Below are 19,504 nucleotides of genomic sequence, written 5' to 3' on the forward strand. Positions count from 1 at the left end.
GTATGAAAGCTCAACAAAAGAACTAAGTGGGTGTGCATCCAGCTCGCCTGCTCACGAAGACCTAAGGCATTTTGAAGAAACCCATCATTGGAATATACAAGCCAAGTTCTATATTGTAAAATTCCCACTAGTATATGAAAGTGACAACATAAGAGACTCTCTATCAGGAAGATCATGGTGCTACTTTCAAGCACAAATGTGGTAAAAGGATAGTAAAATTGTCCCTTCTCTCTTTTTCTCTCTTTTTTCTTCTTTTTTTGGGCCTTCTCTTTTTTATGGATTTTATCTTTTTTTTCATCCGGAGTCTCATCCCGACTTGTGGGGGAATCATAGTCTCCATCATCCTTTCCTCACATGGGACAATGTTCTAATAATGATGATCATCACACTTTTATTTACTTACAACTCAAAAAATTACAACTGGATACTTAGAACAAAATATGACTCTATGTGAATGCCTCCGGCGGTGTACAGGGATGTGCAATGACTCATGAGTGACATGTATGAAAGAATTATAAAGGTGACTTTTCCACAAATACGATGTCAACTATATGATCATGCAAAGCAATATGACAATGATGAAGCGTGTCATAACAAATGGAACGGTGGTAAGTTGCGTGGCAATATATCTCGGAATGGCTATGGAAATGCCATAATAGGTAGGTATGGTGGCTGTTTTGAGGAAGGTATATGGTGGGTTTACGGTACCGGCGGAAGTTGCGCGGTACGAGAGAGGCTAGCAATGGTGGAAGGGTGAGCGTGTGTATAATCCATGGACTCAACATTAGTCATAAAGAACTCACATACTTATTGCAAAAATATCTTAGTTATCGAAACAAAGTACTAAGCGCATGATCCTAGGGGATAGATTGGTAGGAAAAGACCATCGCTCGTCCCCGACCGCCACTCATAACGAAGACAATCAATAAATAAATCATGCTCCGACTTCATCACATAACGGTTCACCATACGTGCATGCTACGGGAATCACAAACTTTAACACAAGTATTCATCAAACTCACAACTACTCGACTAGCATGACTCTAATATTACCATCTTCATATCTCAAAACAATCATCAAGTATGAAACTTCTCATAGTATTCAATGCACTTTTTAAGATAGTTTTTATTATTCCCTTCTTGAATGCCTATCATATTAGGACTAATTTTATAACCAAGGCAAATTACCATGTTGTTCTAGAGGACTCTCAAAATAATATAAGTGAAGCATGAGAGATCAATAATTTCTATAAAATAAAACCAACAACGTGCTCTAAAAGATATAAGTGAAGCACTAGAGCAAAATTATCTAGCTCAAAAGATATAAGCGAAGCACATAGAGTATTCTAATAAATTCTGATTCAAGTGTGTCTCTCCCAAAAGGTGTGTACAGCAAGGATGATTGTGGTAAAATAAAAACAAAGACTCAAATCATAGAAGACGCTCCAAGCAAAACACATATCAAGTGGTGAATATAAATATAGCCGCAAGTAAAGTTACCGATGAAAGACGATGAAATAGGGGATGCCTTCCGGGGCATCCCCAAGCTTAGGTTTTTGGTTATCTTTGATTTTTACCTTGGGGTGCCTTGGGCATCCCCAAGCTTAGACTCTTGCCACACCTTATTCCATAATCCATCAAATCTTTACCCAAAACTTGAAAACTTCACAACACAAAACTCAACAGAAAATCTCATGAGCTCCGTTAGTATAAGAAAACAAACCACCACTTAAGGTACTATAATGAACTCATTATTTATTTATATTGGTGTTAAACCTATTGTATTCGAACTTCTCTATGGTTCATACCCTCCCATACTAGCCATAGATTCATCAAAATAAGCAAACAACACAGGAAAAACAGAATCTGTCAAAAACAGAACAGTATGTAGTAATCTTTAGGTTTCGAATACTTCTATAAGCCCAAAAATTCTCAAATAAATTGTTGGACTTGAGGAACTTGTATATTAATCATCTGCAAAAAGAATCAACCTAATATCGCTCTCCAGTAAAAAATGGCAGCAAATCTCATGAGCGTTAAAGTTTCTGTTTTTTACAGCAAGATCACAAAAACTTCCCCCAAGTCTTCCCAAATGTTCTACTTGGCACAAACACTAATTAAAAGCATAAAACCACATCTAAACAGAGTATAGATGAATTATTTCTGAATAAACAGAATCAAAAAGCAAGAAACAAAAATAAAATTGGGTCGTCGCGCAACAAGCGCTATCATTTAACGCCCCTAGCTAGGCATAAAAGCAAGAATAGATCTAAGTATTATCATCTTTGGTATGCAATCCATAAGTGGATCTCATAATAGATTCATAAGGTAATTTAATTTTCTTTCTAGGAAATTGTTCCATGACTTTCCTTAACGGAAATTGGAATTTAATATTCCCTTCTTTCATATCAATAATTGCACCAATAGTTTTAAGGAAAGGTCTACCAAGAATAATGGGACATGTAGGATTGCAATCAATATGAAGAACAATGAAATCTATGGGCACATAATTCCTATTTGCAACAATAAGAACATCATTAATCCTTTCCATAAATTTCTTAATAGTGAAATCCGCGAGGTGCAAATTTAAAGAACAATCATCAAATTCACGGAAACCTAACACATCACACAAAGTTTTTGAAATCATGGAAACGCTAGCACCCAAATCACATAAAGCATAGCATTCATTATCTTTAATTTTAATTTTAATAGTAGGTTCCCACTCATCATGAAGTTTTCTAGGGGTAGAAACTTCTAATTCAAGCTTTTCTTCATAAGATTACATTAAAGCATCAACGATACGTTTGGTAGAAGCTTTATTTTGACTATAAGCATGCGGAGAATTTAGCACGGATTGTGCGGATTGCAACAGGGAAATACAATCTATCAAAGAGCAATTATCATAATTAAATTCCTTGTGATCCAAAATAGTGGGTTCATTGCTATGTAAAGTTTTGACCTCTCCAATCCCACTTTTACCAATTTTTGCATCAAGATCTAAAAACTCCGAATCATTGGGACCCCTTCTAACTAAAGTTGACTCATCTCCAGTCCCATCATTATCAAGATTCATATTGAAAAACAAAGATTTAATAGGAGACACATCAATCACTTTTAGATCTTCATCCTTATTATCATCAAAACTAGAAGAACACACTTTTATAAAGTGATTTTTTAACACGCATCCTAGCGGTTCTTTCTTTGCACTCATCAATGGAAATTCTCATTTCTTTAAGAGACTCATTGATATCATGCTTAGGTGGAATAGATCTAAGTTTCAAAGAATCAACATCAAGAGAAATTCTATCCACGTTCCTAGCCAACTCATCAATCTTAGACAATTTTTCTTCAATCAAAGCATTGAAACTCTTTTGCGAACTAATAAATTCTTTAATAATAGTCTCAAAATCAGAGGGCATCTTATTAAAATTTCCATAAGAATTGTTGTAGGAATTACCATAATTATTAGAGGAATTACTAGGAAACGGCCTAGGATTAAAGTTTCCTCTATAAGTGTTGTTGCCAAAATTGTTCCTACCAACAGAATGCACATCCATAGATTCATTATTATTCTCAATCAAAGTAGACAAAGGCATATCATTAGGATCAGAAGAAACACTCTTATTAGCAAACAATTTCATAATTTCATCAATCTTTCCACTCAAAACATTAATTTCTTCTATAGCATGAACCTTTTTACTAGTAGATCTTTCGGTGTGCCATTGAGAATAATTAACCATAATATTATCTAGGAGTTTGGTAGCTTCTCCTAAAGTGATTTCCATAAAAGTGCCTCCCGCGGCCGAATCTAAAAAATTTCTAGAAGCAAAATTCAATCCAGCATAAAAAATTTGTATGATCATCCACAAATTCAAACCATGAGTAGGGCAATTGCGAATCATTAATTTCATCCTCTCCCATGCTTGTGCAACATGCTCATGATCAAGTTGCTTAAAATTCGTAATATCGTTTCTAAGGGATATGTTCTTAGCGGGAGGAAAATACTTAGATATAAAAGCATCTTTGCACTTGTTCCAAGAATCAATACTATTTTTAGGCAAAGACGAAAACCAAGTTTTAGCACGATCTCTAAGCGAAAACGGAAATAGCTTAAATTTAACAATATCATTATCCACATCTTTCTTCTTTTGCATATCACACAAATCAACAAAGCTATTTAGATGGGTAGCGGCATCTTCACTAGGAAGGCCGGAAAACGGATCTTTCATGATAAGATTCAGCAAAGTAGTATTAATCTCACAAGATTCACCATCGGTAAGAGGAGCAATCGGAGTGCTAATAAAATCATTATTGTTGGTATTGTAAAAATCACACAATTTAGTATTATCTTGAGCCATCGTGACAAACAATCCAACACACAAGCAGACAAGAAGCGAGCAAAAAAAGAGCCGAACAGAAAAAGAGGGCGAATAAAACGGCAAAGGTAAAGTGGGGGAGAGGAAAACGAGAGACAAATGACAAATAATGTAATGTAAGGGATAAGAGTTTGTGATGGGTACTTGGTATGTCTTGACTTGTGTGTAGATCTCCCCAGCAACGGCGCCAGAAATCGCACGTTGGCGGGAGATCGAATCTTGACTTGACTTGGTGTAAGCCTTCCCGGCAACGGCGCCAGAAATCCTTCTTGCTACCTCTTGAGCACTGCTTTGGTTTTCCCTTAAAGAGGAAAGGGTGATGCAGCAAAGTAGCGCAAGTATTTTCCTCAGTTTTTGAGAACCAAGGTATTAATCCAGTAGGAGACTACACGCAAGTCCCTCATATCTACACAAACAAATAAGAACCTCGCAACAAACGCGATAAAGGGGTTGCCAATCTCTTCACGGTCACTTACGAGAATGAGATCTGATAGAGATAATAAAATAATATTTTTGGTATTTTTATGATATAGATTAAAAGTAAAGATTACAAAGTAAAATAGATTGGAAACTTATTTAAAACTATAATGAAGCTAGCCAACTCACCTCCACAAGGCTCCCCCGATTGGAGCTTCGTCGATCGTTCGATCTGACTTTCTGACGCGCCTGAGCCGTTGGACTTGCGATTAAATTATCTTCACCCCACGGTTCATTTTTCTGCCCAATGATTGATGGGCTCGTCTCGTGTCTGTATTAGCTGGGTAAGCGGCGCCCGGGTGACAGAGAATTTGTCCCATCCGCGCGCCGCGCCCGCACCCAACGCAACCCAATCCCCTCGTCCCGCACGCCGTGCACACTCCGGTCCCCTCATCCCGCACGAACCCTAGAAGAGAGATAGGAAGATGAGAGGGAGAGAAAGGGGAGAGGAGAGGAGAGGGAGGTCCGGCAGCGGACGGGAGAAGGTGACCGGCCAGCGTCGGCCTACACCGGCGAGGCGTCGGCCTGCGCCCCGCCTCCTTGCTGCTCCGTTTACTCCACCGATTTCTCTCCGGCTGCCGGCCTCCCAGCCCCCCCACCTCGCAATGGCATTTCCTAAGGATCAGCGCGAGCAAGGCCAACAGGCGGAAGGAGCGGATCGTGGCCTCGCACGCTGGCTCGTCATCTGCTTTGGCACCTTTCGGATCCGCGCTGCTGCGTGCGATGGTTCTAAATCAGTGCAGGACGTCGCCGCCGGATAGTAGGGCCGACGGATTCTTCGCATCGGGGGCTGGCTGGCAGGGGAGGGTCAGGAGGCCGGCATGACTTGCTAACGAGTAGAGGTCGGCCCCGCTCTTGCTTTGCTCTCTTTCTCCTCCTCGTTGTGTTGCGCTCTCTCTCTCTCTCTCTCTCTCTCTCTCTCTCTCTCTTCGATTGGATTGCCTCTCCTTCACCAGTGGTGTGCTCTTGTCGGCTGCAATGCCGTCCATACTCTGGACGGGACTGCTGGTTGAGATTCGTTCTCCTTTCCTGATCTTGTCGTGTACCCTTATTTTTGCTATGCCCTGCTGATTTCGTGTTCTTCCTTCTGTCCGCGTCGTGCGCAGGTTGATTATCTTGACATCCTCTCCTGCGTCCACTGTCGCGCCGTTCTGCCTTCGGCGATTAATTGAGGTGACACCACGCTCCATTTTCTTTTCTGCAAGATGTTTGATGAAATGCATATTTGTTAACCTTTTTTTGCGTTCAGTTCATTTTGCCTGTTGTTCATTCTTGCCTTATCGTCCGTCTTTCCTCCTTTTCTAGCCTACTTCTCCTTTCCAGGTCGGGTAAATGGACTGCTCTTTTGCTTGTATGTGGATGACTATTCTTTTACCTCTGTGCACCGATCCACGTCATGCGTGTGGTTTGACTACTTCATCTCCGTTTATTTTAGATGGTTCTAGGATCTCCTTTGTTGCTGCATCTTGATCTCCTGCTTTGCTGTAACTATGTTCTGCTGCTTGATGTGTGCTTCCTTTCTTTCTAGCTACATGCTTATTCTTTCTAGCCACATGCATGCTTTCCTTTTGCTGTGGGAAATAGTTCAGTTATATTTATCAGTAGCATCTCTATGTTTATAGATACATACTAGGAACGTGCTTCTTTAGTGTGGCCTTCTCTTTTTTATGCAAGAAGTGTGCCTTCTCTAATCTGACAATCATCTTATTTGTTGTTCTAAATAATTACTGCAGGATGGAGCAGCAGGCATAGATGAAATCTACTGCCAATTTCTATTGGTTGCGGCATCTTCCGCTGAGTAACTCTACAAAACAGCCTGCCAGCATTGATTCTTGCAATAAAAAAATAAGTCTGGCATCATTCATAATAAGCTTATAGACTTAGATAATTTCTTAATCCTGCACTGGTTCTCACCAGTGAGATTGTAGATGTGGTATTTTGAGAATACCAGTGTAATTCACAGGTCCAAAAGCTCCATTTCTTAATGTGTTTTTGCAGAATGCTACCAGTAATGTTTTTCTTTTCCTTAATGTACAAACATATCTATTAGATATGATTTTGGATCTGAACTTTTCCCTGTCTGCAGCTCACATTGTGGTATGGTCATGGTACAGCAAAAGGAAAAGATGTTTAAACTTTTTTTGGGCGTCATACATGAAAAGTACCTTTATTTCCATTGAGCTTAATTACTAAGAAAATGTTACCACTATTTCCTTACTAATAAACCTAAATGTTCTGAAAGTTCGGTCTCTTGCTCTCTTTGCTTATGAATCGGACACTTTACCTTTCTTTAATCCTTACACGGTTCCACCTCGCTTTGACTGCATACTTTGATGGTGTTTGTAGGTATGGAGAGTGGTCATAATGTTACTTAAAGGAGGCCTCAACTTGCACCAAATACATGGGCATGTGCAACAGCAACTTATGTAGGTGAGTAGGTATTTATGCTTAGTTTTGACTTGAGTACAAAAAAGAGCTTGCTGACATATACAAGAGAATAGGCTACCCATTCTTGAATTGAATCAGATTGGTAGACTAAACCACGGTGGTGTACTCTTTGCTGCTGAGTTATTACAATCCAACCGAAAATAAGGGGAAAACAAACATGATCCTGCCATTTAAATTATGTCATATTTGTGGAGAAAAGTTGCATAGTTAGCTATTGCAAAATACTATCGACCCAGTTTTTGTTCAATAGACGTCCCTTCTTCGAATGTAGCTTGAACCTGCGCAAGGGCATGGTAGCATGCTCATTCTATTTTTTTACTAAGGTGGTTACACTTTCCTACTTTTTGCTGAAAGAGAGTCAATTTAGTCATGAGCTATAGCGGCGTTTCTGTTTACTGAATTTCGTTTTGCAGTTCCCTTCTCTTGAATGTTTATTCAAATGTGCCTAATATTTTTTTCATGTTTCTAAAAACTAATAAATGCTGCTCTCAAATCAGTTAGGAGGATGAAGGTAGTAGCTTACTGAACTCTCATTTCTGGAAAAATCTGGAGATGTCTTGGTATGGAGTTTCATGATCAACTTGCTCCAGCATAGTTAGTCTCTCTAGACTAATTGTTTGTCACTATCTATTCTATACATGTGTTTGATTGGTTGTGCAAACATGCATGCATTGGTCTGTGTGGAAATTGCTTTATCCGGTCTGTTCTATAGCAATGTTTCTAGTGGCTGTTTAGCACATATATTTAGATAGTTGCATACGCATGCTTCGTTCTGCCAGAAAATTATCTTCCCTGATATGTTTTCAGATGCTATTTGTATACATGTTTGTCTTTGTCATCTTTATGTTGAGTTGTGGGTTCCAAATATATTTATGATGATCGTTTGCATGGTGGGTCATGTCAGCGATGTGCGTTGCATATTCATGATTCAAACTCTTTGTTGGGTATATATCTATATGAAGTTGTTTTTGAATGGCCCATGATTCGTTTTTTATTAGCATTTTAGTTTAAGCATTTCTCCAGAGAATCTTGATATCCAACTGTATATATATCCAGTCATGTTTTTTTACTCTGACTGATTTCTTTTTTTGTTTTGTTTTACAGTTTGTACAATCTCTAAAGATGGTGCTCCATTGTTCTGTTAATCAAGATTTGTTCCCTCCTTTCTCACTAGCTGATACGTGATGACCGTTTGCATGGGGGGTTATGTTAACTATATTCTATTCATGATTCAAACTGTTTGTTGGGTAATTTAGTTTAGACATTGTGTCCTGAGAATCTTGATGTCTAGCTGTATCGGTACAATATAGTTTGCGATTTTTCCCTCTGAATTTATATATCCACTCAGGTTGGGATAGGTTATGAGTATTCTTAGTGTGGAAACAGCGGCAGTGCTGCACTTTCATCAAATGATGATATGCCAACCTTGCGCCATTTGGCTCTATGTTACCCGAATAAGATAACAAAATACACATGCTCAAGTATATATTTTCAATACCCCCCTGATGATGCCTCATTTCTTCAGAATTTGAGGCTGTTCTTGATATGCCAGGTAGGTCCGGCTATCGAGTCAACAATTATATTTTGTACTGTGTGATGATACATTAATAATCACACTTGAATGTGTTACCTAAACCTGTCTTGCTTTTGTATTTCATCCTCCTTTGAACCATCCAATGACTTGTTCACTACAAATGATAAGTGTGAGGTGTACAGAAACCTGCACCTTATATTCCTGTCTTGCTTTTGTATTATATCCCCCTTTGAACCATCCGATGACTTGTGCACTACAAACGAGAAGTGTGAGGTGTACAGAAACCTGCACTTCATATTTCTTACATTCCTGTTTTATTTAATGTCTGAGCCTCTTTATATTGCTTACATGTGTGATTTATCTAATCTCTGAGCAAGTGTGAATGTTTATAATTGGGTTAATAAGCCCAGTTGTTTGAAGAAGCAATTTGCATTTCAGATTTTAGGATTGTACTAATTCTTCTATCCATTTTTGATTTGCCCCTGCCATTGTAGAAGTATGAGTGGGTTGACTTTTCTTGACGTGTATTTTATACAACGAGCAACTACCTTGCGCCGTCTTGCAGCCACCAACAACCCCATGACCCTGCATCAGGTCAAAAAAATATTCAATAATTATTTCTTATGCAGGGTCATTGAATTGTTGGCTTCAGACATACTGTACTGTTGGGCTGCAAGCGTACTTCAGTTCTAAACTTATCCCTTTTCCCTTCATTTTTCTAAGACTGTAGTGTTGGGCATTAAGTAGGAGTAGTTACTTATACTAAGGAGCAGATATGTATGACATGTTAATTTCACTTATTTTTGGAACGAAGGTCTCACTTCATTTATATTAGTCCTTGACGTCTGTGTTCTTGATTGTGCAAAATTGTTCCTTTCTGGGTAGATGAAAGTCCAGATTCCACTAAAGGAAGATTCAGTAGGCTTTCTGTTACATGTTGCTAAAAGTAAATGAATCGAATTCTTTCTGTTTTGGTTCAGGACAAATTTGATTTTGGGAAGACAAAGGTCTGACAAGGATGAGAATGGGATACCAGATTACACCGACGGAGGCTCGGACATGGATCTGCTCCTGCTCTCAGCGGGAATACTGGATGTTCTTGAAGCTTTGCCATACACACGTGCTACTTTTGGCACTTGCGTGGGCTCCTGTTTGTGTCAATGCAATTTGCATCTGTCAGCGGATTATGGCGACCTTGGTTATTGGCCTACAGGTATGTTTGTGTATGGATGTCACAAAATTGTTATGCAGAAAATAAGAGAGTAGTACATTTCAGAGATACAAGTATCTTGTTCAGTTTAGTCAGAGCACATGCAAACAAGTAGTTCCCTAGGGTGGAGGCCTTCCACTTGCTTTTGCTAGCTATATGAAATAGACTGAACCTTAACCTAACTACGATTGGATGTCTAAGCTGAATTGTTGCATCCTTAGACATGGAATTATGGATCAATTTTAGCTCTCAAGAAATGCCTACATATGGTCCTATGCAATCCCAATTTATTCAGGCAAGCATCCCAAAAGTTCACTAATGAACAAAGCAACGTCACACAGAATCTAAGTTTTAGGCCAGGTTACTGTAATGTATTTTTAAAGATGTACCTTAGAGAAATTGTTCTGCCAACAATCCAATTAAATTTACATGCCATTAGGCTTCCCTGTAAATTCTAAAATGTCTTAGGCTTCCCTGTAAATTCTGCAAATTTATGGCATGCCATTAAAACCTACAGGGTGCTCCACCGATGGTGAAAATACCTCACAGGATGATGTTGGATATTATTCTACACATTTCGGGCCTACCGGTGGCTGAGTATCGAAGCAAAATGTGACAGTGGCATGATGTGGATGAATATAATTTCCATACATCAACATTATCTTTTGGAGATAAAATAGCCGTATGGCTATTACATGAGACCATGTCAGAAGACCCTGCTGCTATGGAAGCAAAATGATTCATGAAATCTGCGGTGAAAACAGAGATAAGATACTACAATTACAGCAGCATTGAGAAATCAAGGACACGAAATGAGTCTGAAAAATGCTATGGGCTAATTCGTTGTAGCTAGGTACATGCATGACTTCTCTTATATATATGCAATGTAACAATGTGGATAACTAGAACTGTTGTGATGCTGCTCTATTATAAGTAGAAATAACTCATGGTTATCTTTTCTTTTGTTTACAGGCGATGTGTGGTGGAAGCTGTACTCACAGGAAGACTATCTTGCTATGTATAAACCATGTTCTACGATTCACTTTTGTTATGCATATTTACTTTCCAGTTTTAGGACTGAAATCCATCCATTTTAATGAATTTGGTTGTATGGGCATTACCTATTTGACTTAGGCTTGCTTCATCACATATAGACTGCTTTTCTTTTCCCCACTGCTTGTATGACCTAAAACTATCATGTATATGAGGCAAGTTATTAGCAATGTTTCACATTTTCTTACTTGCAATACTGTGTTTGCCTATTCAGGTGTTCCAAGACCCAAATCATCGGAAAAACAACACATACAACACTTTTTTTCTTTTGAACTTTGGTTACCCTTATGCAAGCCCCCGTTCATTTTGTTTATATAGTGGTTACAATAATAACCATATGTGCTTGCTCAATACTAATAATTGGAATAGTGGTTACAATAATAACCATATGTGCTTGCTCAATACTAATAATTGGAATATTTTCAAAGCACGTATGGTGTGGGTCTGTTTGCAATTTGGCGCAACGGGAGATTACTGAAAAATACACATTTTTTCAACATGACATGGTCTTGAAATGGGACTACTACCAAATTAAAATGTGTAGGCATATCTCATTGTAGATGACAAGTCTATTTTTTATTAAAGGGGGTTAAATTTGTTATCATATATATTTGCCTACTAATAAAACAACTAAAACATGGAGTTTCTTTTCATGCCGAACATGGATTCAGTGGGTCTCTGTGCCATTTGTTACCCAGCCGACGAACCGAGAAAGAAAGGAGGGGGATAGACAGTCTTCGCTCGCTCCGCCCCCTGCCGCTTCTTATTCAGCTCCTCACGGGCCACAGGCATCGCGGGTTGGGTTAAATAACATGGGCAATCCTAAAACCTTCTGATCCTTATATCTTCGTATATGCACAACAAAGACATGTTTTTTTCTTAGGTTTCTTATATTTTTCCTCATTTTTGCAGGAAAACTATGCATGGCTAGGTTTCTCATCATGATAACCATGTTTCCGAACTTGCTAAAAAATACAACCATGCCAACTTTACTCTCTCATCATAGTGCCCATATTTTCAAACTGAGCATATTCATATTATGCAAACTTTCCCTTTTCCCAGACTATTATTTAACAACGTAATAAACATGTTTAAAAAATAGCATGCTTTAGTTGAAGGTTCTTGCAGCATGAAATTATTTTCATCGACAACATGTCTTCAGTAGGTTTCTGCGCCATTTGGCGCAACGGGTCAACTAGTATGATAAAAGATAGACCCGGGGGCCATAGATTTCACTAGTGGCTTCTTTCAAGAGAGCATAAGTATTACGGTGGGTGAATAAATTACTGTCGAGCAATTGATAGAAAAGTGCATAATTATGAGAATATCTAGGCATGATCATGTATATAGGCATCACGTCCGCGACAAGTAGACCAAAACGTTTGAGAACATCAAAAGTGTGAAACAATTGCTTGGCTTGTCATCGGGGTTGCGTAGATTTAAGTATTTTGTGTGATGAAGATAGAGTATAGCCAGACTATATGATTTTGTAGGGACAGCTTTCTTTGGCCATGTTATTTTGAGAAGACATGATTGCTTTGTTAGTATGCTTGAAGTATTATTATTTTCATGTAAATATTAAATTTTTTTCTTGAATCTTTCGGATCTGAACATTCATACCAAAGTAAAGAAAATTACATTGATAAATATGTTAGGTAGCGTTCCACATCAAAAATTCTGTTTTTATCATTTACCTACTCGAGGACGAGCAAGAATTAAGGTTGGGGATGCTTGATACGTCTCCAACGTATCTATAATTTTTGATTGTTCCATGCTATTATATTATCCATCTAGGATGTTTATATGCATTTATATGCTATTTTATAAGATTTTGGGGACTAACCTATTAACCTAGAGCGCAGTGCTAGTTTCTGCTTTTTTCTTCTTGTTTTTAAGTACCGTAGAAAAGGAAAATCAAACGGAGTCCAATTGACCTGAAATTTCACGGAGATTATTTTTGGACCAAAAGAAGCCCACGGAGTATCGGAGATGGGCCAGAAGAGTCCCGAGGCACCCATGAGGGTGGGGGCGCGCCCCCTATCTCGTGGCCGCCTCGGGGACCCCCCTGACTTGTTCCAGACTCCAACACCTCTTATATATACCCAAACTTCTAGAACATAACCTAGATCGGGAGTTCCGCCGCCGCAAGCCTCTGTAGCCACCAAAAACCAATCTAGACCCGTTCTGGCACCCTGCCGGAGGGGGGATCCCTCTCCGGTGACCATATTCATCATCCCGACGCTTTCCATGACGAGGAGGGAGTAGTCCACCCTCGGGGCTGAGGGTATGTACCATTAGCTATGTGTTTGATCTCTCTCTCTCTCTCGTGTTCTTGATTCGGCACGATCTTGATGTACCGCAAGCTTTGCTATTATACTTGGATCTTATGATGTTTCTCCCCCTCTACTCTCTTGTGATGGATTGAGTTTTCCCTTTGAAGTTATCTTATCGGATTGATTCTTTAAGGATTTGAGAACACTTGATGTATGTCTTGCATGTGCTTATCTGTGGTGACAATGGGATATTCACATGATCTACTTGATGTACGTTTTGGTGATCAACTTGCGGGTTCCATGACCTCGCGAACTTATGCATAGGGGTTGGCACACGTTTTCGTCTTGACTCTCCGGTAGAAACTTTGGGGCACTCTTTGAAGTTCTTTGTGTTGGTTGAATAGATGAATCTGAGACTGTGTGATGCATATCGTATAAACATACCCACGGATACTTGAGGTGACATTGGAGTATTCAGGTGACATTAGGGTTTTGGTTGATTTGTATCTTAAGGTGTTATTCTAGTACAAACTCTAGGATAGATTGAACGGAAATAATAGCTTCATGTTATTTTACTACCGACTCTTCAATAGATTGATCAGAAAGGATAACTTTGAGGTGGTTTTGTACCCTACAATAATCTCTTCGTTTGTTCTCCGATATTAGTGACTTTGGAGTGACTCTTTGTTGCATGTTGAGGGATAGTTATATGATCCAATTATGTTATTATTGTTGAGAGAACTTGCACTAGTGAAAGTATGAACCCTAGGCCTTGTTTCAACGCATTGCAATACCGTTTTCGCTCATTTTTATCATTAGTTACCTTGCTGTTTTTATATTTTCAGATTACAAAAACACATATCTACCATCCTTGTTGCACTTGTATCACCGTCTCTTCGTTGAACTAGTGCACCTATACAATTTACCATTCTATTGGGTGTGTTGGGGACACAAGAGACTCTTTGTTATTTGGTTGCAGGGTTGTTTGAGAGAGACCGTCTTCATCCTATGCCTTCCATGGATTGATAAATCTTAGGTCATCCACTTGAGGGAAATTTGCTACTGTCCTACAAACCTCTGCAATTGGAGGCCAAACAACGTCTACAAGAAGAAGGTTGTGTAGTAGACATCACCCTACCGGAGCCACGAGGGTTGCGATATGCTTCGGTTTGTAAAAGGCTTGTAATATAGTTTCGCCCAAATTGGACAATTATATGTACCATGTAGTGACACCATGCGAAGTTTCATGATTTCCTGGTGAGTTCTGGATTTACAGACATTTAAAAACCGAGATTTGCAATGTTTGTGGCCAAGCCAGGATGGCAAGACGGTTGAATCCGTTCCATTCATTCCCTGGGACCTAAACATGCACCCCAAGGAAACATGTACTTTTTTCTAGCCATTTTGGTGCACTGGAGCATGTATTTGTAGTTCGGATTTGAATGATGGACATTAAATGCCTAGAAAACTCAATTAATGAATAAAAAAGGTCAAATAAACCTTGAATAATTTCAAAGTTCAGCATGAATCTCCAGTTGTTCTGTGTCGCGTGTAGAAGGAAATACGAGGCTAGAAGAGGGAGTGATTATCATTTGGCCCACAAGGGGACACGTTTCCCTATTGAAACCACGAGGGTTCTTGCGACAGGCTCCGGTTTGTAAGAGGTTTGTAATAAAGCTTGGCCCAAAATGGCAATGTTTTTACCACGGCATATATGTGCCATGACGTGACACCATGCCACCTTCGATGACTTTCTGGTGAGTTTAGGATTTATGGGGACTTAGAAACCAAGATTCGAAATGTTTGAGGACGAGCCAAGACACCGGTACAGTTGTAATTTGTTCCCATTCCTGGCATGAGACCTAAACATGCACCCAATGACACATGTATAATTTTTCTAGCCATTTTGGTGAACTGGAGCATGCATTTGTTGTTTAGACATGAATTATGGACATTAAATGCCTAGGAAACTCAATTAGTGTATAAAAAGGCAAACGAACCGTGAATAAGTTTAAATTTTAGCACGGATATCCTATCGTTCCATGTTGCCTGTGGAAGAAAATACAAGGCGAAAAGAGGCAATGATTACGTTTCACCCAAAGGGGAACATGTTTCCCTACCAAAACCACGAGGGTTCTTTGAGAGAAGCTCCAGTTTTTGTAAGAGGTTTGTAATAAAGCTTGGCCCAGATTGGACAATGTTTTTACCACGACATATCTGTGCCATGACGTGACACCATGCCACCTTTGATGACTTTCTGGTGAGTTTAGGATTTATGGGGACTTAAAAACCGGGATTCGAAATGTTTCAGGACGAGCCATGACACCAGTACGGTTGTAATTCGTTCCCATTCCTGGCATGGGACCTAAACATGCACCCAAGGACACATGTATAATTTTTCAATCCATTTTGGTGAACTGGAGCATGTATTTGTAGTTCAGATTTGAATTATGGACATTAAATGCCTAGGAAACTCAATTAGTGTATAAAAAGGCCAAACGAATCCAGAATAAATTTAAATTTCAGCACGGATATCCTGTCATTCCATGTTGCCTGTAGAAGAAAATACAAGGTGAAAAGAGGTAGTGATTACGTTTCGCCCACAAGGGGGACACGTTTCCCTATCGGAACCACGAAGCTTCTTTGAGAGAAACTCCGGTTTGTAAGAGGCTTATAATAAAACTTGCGCTACAATGGATGAAAAAAATTCCTCGACATATAAGTGCGATGTCCTGACAACATGGCAGGTTTCATGATTTTCAGCTTAGTTGTAAGTGCATCTAGTGCCCCTTAGTGATTTTGGTGTATTGAAGACTTATAGGTTAAGGGACTAATGCGTTTGTGAGTGTACATAGGTCTATAAGTCTATGAGGAGTTTGATATTTACAGAGAAAGTCGACCCCTAAAAATGAAGTTCTTCGACTGAAGACTTTGGATTTCTGAAGACTTTCTGAAGACTTTGAAAGTGAAGAAATTGGTGTGACCTTGAAGACTTGGTATTCATTCGAGGAACATGAAGCGTGAAGACTTTTGTTTTCGTAGTTTCATTTTCTCTTTCTTGAGTCATAGGAAACACCATACTATTAAAGGGGGTCGAGGAAATACTAAGGAAAAATTTCCATGTGATGCTCAACTCAAAATCCTACACCTACCAATCCCTTCGAGTGAAGCCATTGGAAATCTCATACAGTCCAGTCATATTCTTCAGTGACAGAGACGAAGTTCTTCTGGTCTCTGAGGAATTTGTTCTGACTGAGGAGTTAGGAATTCACCAATGCGGATTGCCTACACAGTGAGGAACATGATAGCCCTGAGGATTTTGCTACTCAAAATTCCGACCGTTGCTGTGCTATGCGCCAGCTGTCCCAAAATATCTATCCATCTAACGGTCATATCATTGAAGGGCATTTATGTCTTATCATGTCGGGCTGCTCCTAGGCTATAAATAGCCACCCCCTACAACCAATAGCTGGTTGGCTGCTCCGAGAGAAACTGACACTTGTCATTTGAGAGCAACCCATCCTCTGAGGACTTTGAGCAAAAATCATCGAGTGAGGAAAAACCCAAAACCCAAACACCTACAAACCCCAAGTGATTAAGCATCACTGAAGAGATTGATCCTGCGTGGATCCGACGCTTGTTACCTTTGAAGACTGTGCTTCTTCCAGACGGTTAGGTGTCATGGTCTAGAGCATCCAAGAGGAATTGTGGATCGCTGAGTGACCAAGTTTGTGAAGGTTTGGAAGTCGCCTGAAGACTTACCACGAGTGATTGGGCGAGGTCTGTGTGACCTTAGCTCAAGGAGAATACGGTGAGGACTGGGTGTCCTGAGCTGCGTGTTCAGGACTGGGTGTCCTGAGCTGCGTGTTCAGGACTGGGTGTCCGGGACTGTGTGTCCTCGAGTTGAAATACTCAGCCGCTCCAACCAGACGTACAACTGAGACAACAGTTGGAACTAGTCTACCAAATCATTGTCTTCACCAAGCTTACTGGTTCTATTTCCTCAACTCTTTCATTTCCTCATAACTGTGTTGTGTGCCTGTTCATATCTATTTTTGAAGACTTTGACTGAAGACTTTCTCAATTTCCTCAGTTCAATTTCTTCAGTCTGTTTGTCTTCATCCTGTGTTATCCTGTGCTTACGCTTCCTGTACTCTGTGCCTGTCTTCATTTCATCATGATGACTATGCTTGTATTCTGTTATGTTTACTTTTGAGTACTTATTCAGCTGCTAGTAGTTCTTCGCTAAGGTATTTCCTCACTGGCAAATTCCTGAGTGAAGAATTTCGTAAAAATCGCCTATTCACCCCCCTCTAGTCGATATAACGCACTTTCAATTGGTATCAGAGCAAGGTACTCCCTTGTTCTGTGTGATTTTGGTTTAACCGCCTGGAGTTTTAGTTATGTCGACCGCAGGTATGATCAAGTTCTCTGCTAGGTGTCCTACCTTCAATGGGACAGACTACCCCTACTGGAAGAATAAGATGCGAATGCATCTTGAGGCAATTGATAACGATCTCTGGTATGTTGTGGAAAATAGTGTTCCCTCAGTCACACCTTCTCTGAATGCTGCTAATGTGAAGAGATTCAAGCAACTCGACTCTCAAGCGAAGAATATCATATGTGGCCATCTGAGCAAAGGACAATATGGCAGAGTGAGTGCTTTGGAGATAGCGAAGCTTATCTGGGACATGTTGTCCAAAGTGAATGAAGGAGTCTCAACACAGCGTGACTCTCAAGTTGATGTTCTTCGCAATCTCTTCAACCGCTTCAAAAGACTCGACAATGAAAATGTTCAACAAACCTTCGATCGCCTCACTGACATCTCAAATGAGCTTCAAACACTTGGTGCCACTGATATCACCGACCATGAGGTGGTGAAGAAATTGCTGAGATCGCTTGATTCCTCATTTGACACTCTGGCATTGATGATACAAGAATGTGCTGATTACAAGTCACTTGATTCCGCTGATATTCTCGAGGCTAAATACTCATGAGTTCCAACTTGCTGAAAAAGAGATCTCTATGGTTCGAGCTATGGCAGATCACGCGCACTGAAGGCCAAGGCGGTATCTGAGTCCGAAGATGAAGACTCTAGTAGTAGCCTTGGTGATCCTGAAGAACTAAGCCATGATCTAGGTCTGCGCGTGAAGAAGTTCCAAAAGTTCTCAAGACGTGGTCTCCTTGGAAGACCCTCAAGGAGCAATGATTCCTCATCCAGTGACTACAAGAGGAGGCTCTGTCACAAATGCAAGAAACCTGGACATTACATTCAAGATTGTCCTCAGTGGGAAAAGGAATCAAAGAAGAACAAATACAAAGATTACAGTTCTGATGATGCGAAGAAAAAGAAGAAATCCATAAAATCTTCATCATCAAAATCCTCAAAGTCTTCATATCACAAGAATAGCAGCTCCAAGAAGGCTAGGGCATTCATTGGCAAGGAAATGGACTCTGAGGCTGAATCTGAAGAAAATGAGGAAGAGGAGTCATCTAAGGAGTCCGAATCCAGAGTGGCGAGCCTAGCTCTCGCTACTGCATTCGTCAGCAAGTCTATCTTCAACACTGAAGAAAATGACCTCACCAACAAGGCTGATGAAGGCGATGATGACTACGCTCCCACCTATTGCTTCATGTCAAAGGGTGCCAAGGTACTCAAATATACCTCCTCTGAATCAAGTGAGAATGAATCTGATAAAAACCTTAAGCCCAGCTATTCTAAACTTGCTAAGATTGCTGTAAAACAATAAAGGGCTCTTGAAAAGGTTCAAAACATGCTAGAAAAAAGTGATGATATGTTGGGTGAAGAAATGGATCGCACTAAAGCCTTGACTGAAAATCTTCAGAGGCTTCAGACTAGGTTTGACAATCTTCAAGGTCATCATAACACTCTCTTATACGATCATGAGAAGCTTTCTTATGAATTTCTTCAAAGAAAGCAAGACCTTGAGAAGCTAAGAGTGAGTTATGAAGATCTTCAGAAGGAGCGTGATTCATTACTTGCTCAACAAATCAGCGCCTCTCAGGAAGAATTTGTTCCTCCTTGTTTGAAATGCATTGAATGTGAATCTGCCAGTTCTTCACCTGAATGTTCAAATGCTGCTAATGTTTCAAATTCTTCACATGCCTCTGC

At 39.8% G+C, this 19,504-nt stretch overlaps 1 long non-coding RNA gene across 13 annotated transcripts; it reads left to right on the forward strand.

The window, feature by feature from the left end:
* The first annotated feature begins 5,162 nt into the window (after window positions 1-5,162).
* On the forward strand, window positions 5,163-11,285 carry LOC125553150. 13 transcript variants are annotated; one of them, XR_007303961.1, is made up of 7 exons: window positions 5,165-5,695; window positions 5,960-6,026; window positions 6,587-7,014; window positions 7,200-7,283; window positions 7,799-10,048; window positions 10,563-10,898; window positions 11,018-11,285. It is a non-coding gene; the product is annotated as an uncharacterized LOC125553150 (long non-coding RNA). The 13 variants fall into 13 exon arrangements; XR_007303940.1 differs by having other exon boundaries at window positions 5,166-5,695; window positions 6,587-7,283; window positions 7,799-7,861; window positions 8,406-10,048; XR_007303951.1 differs by adding an exon at window positions 6,159-6,181 and having other exon boundaries at window positions 5,163-5,695; window positions 6,587-10,048.
* Window positions 11,286-19,504: the final 8,219 nt, after the last annotated feature.

Source organism: Triticum urartu, chromosome 1 (assembly GCF_003073215.2).
Source record: "Triticum urartu cultivar G1812 chromosome 1, Tu2.1, whole genome shotgun sequence".
NCBI lineage: Eukaryota > Viridiplantae > Streptophyta > Magnoliopsida > Poales > Poaceae > Triticum > Triticum urartu.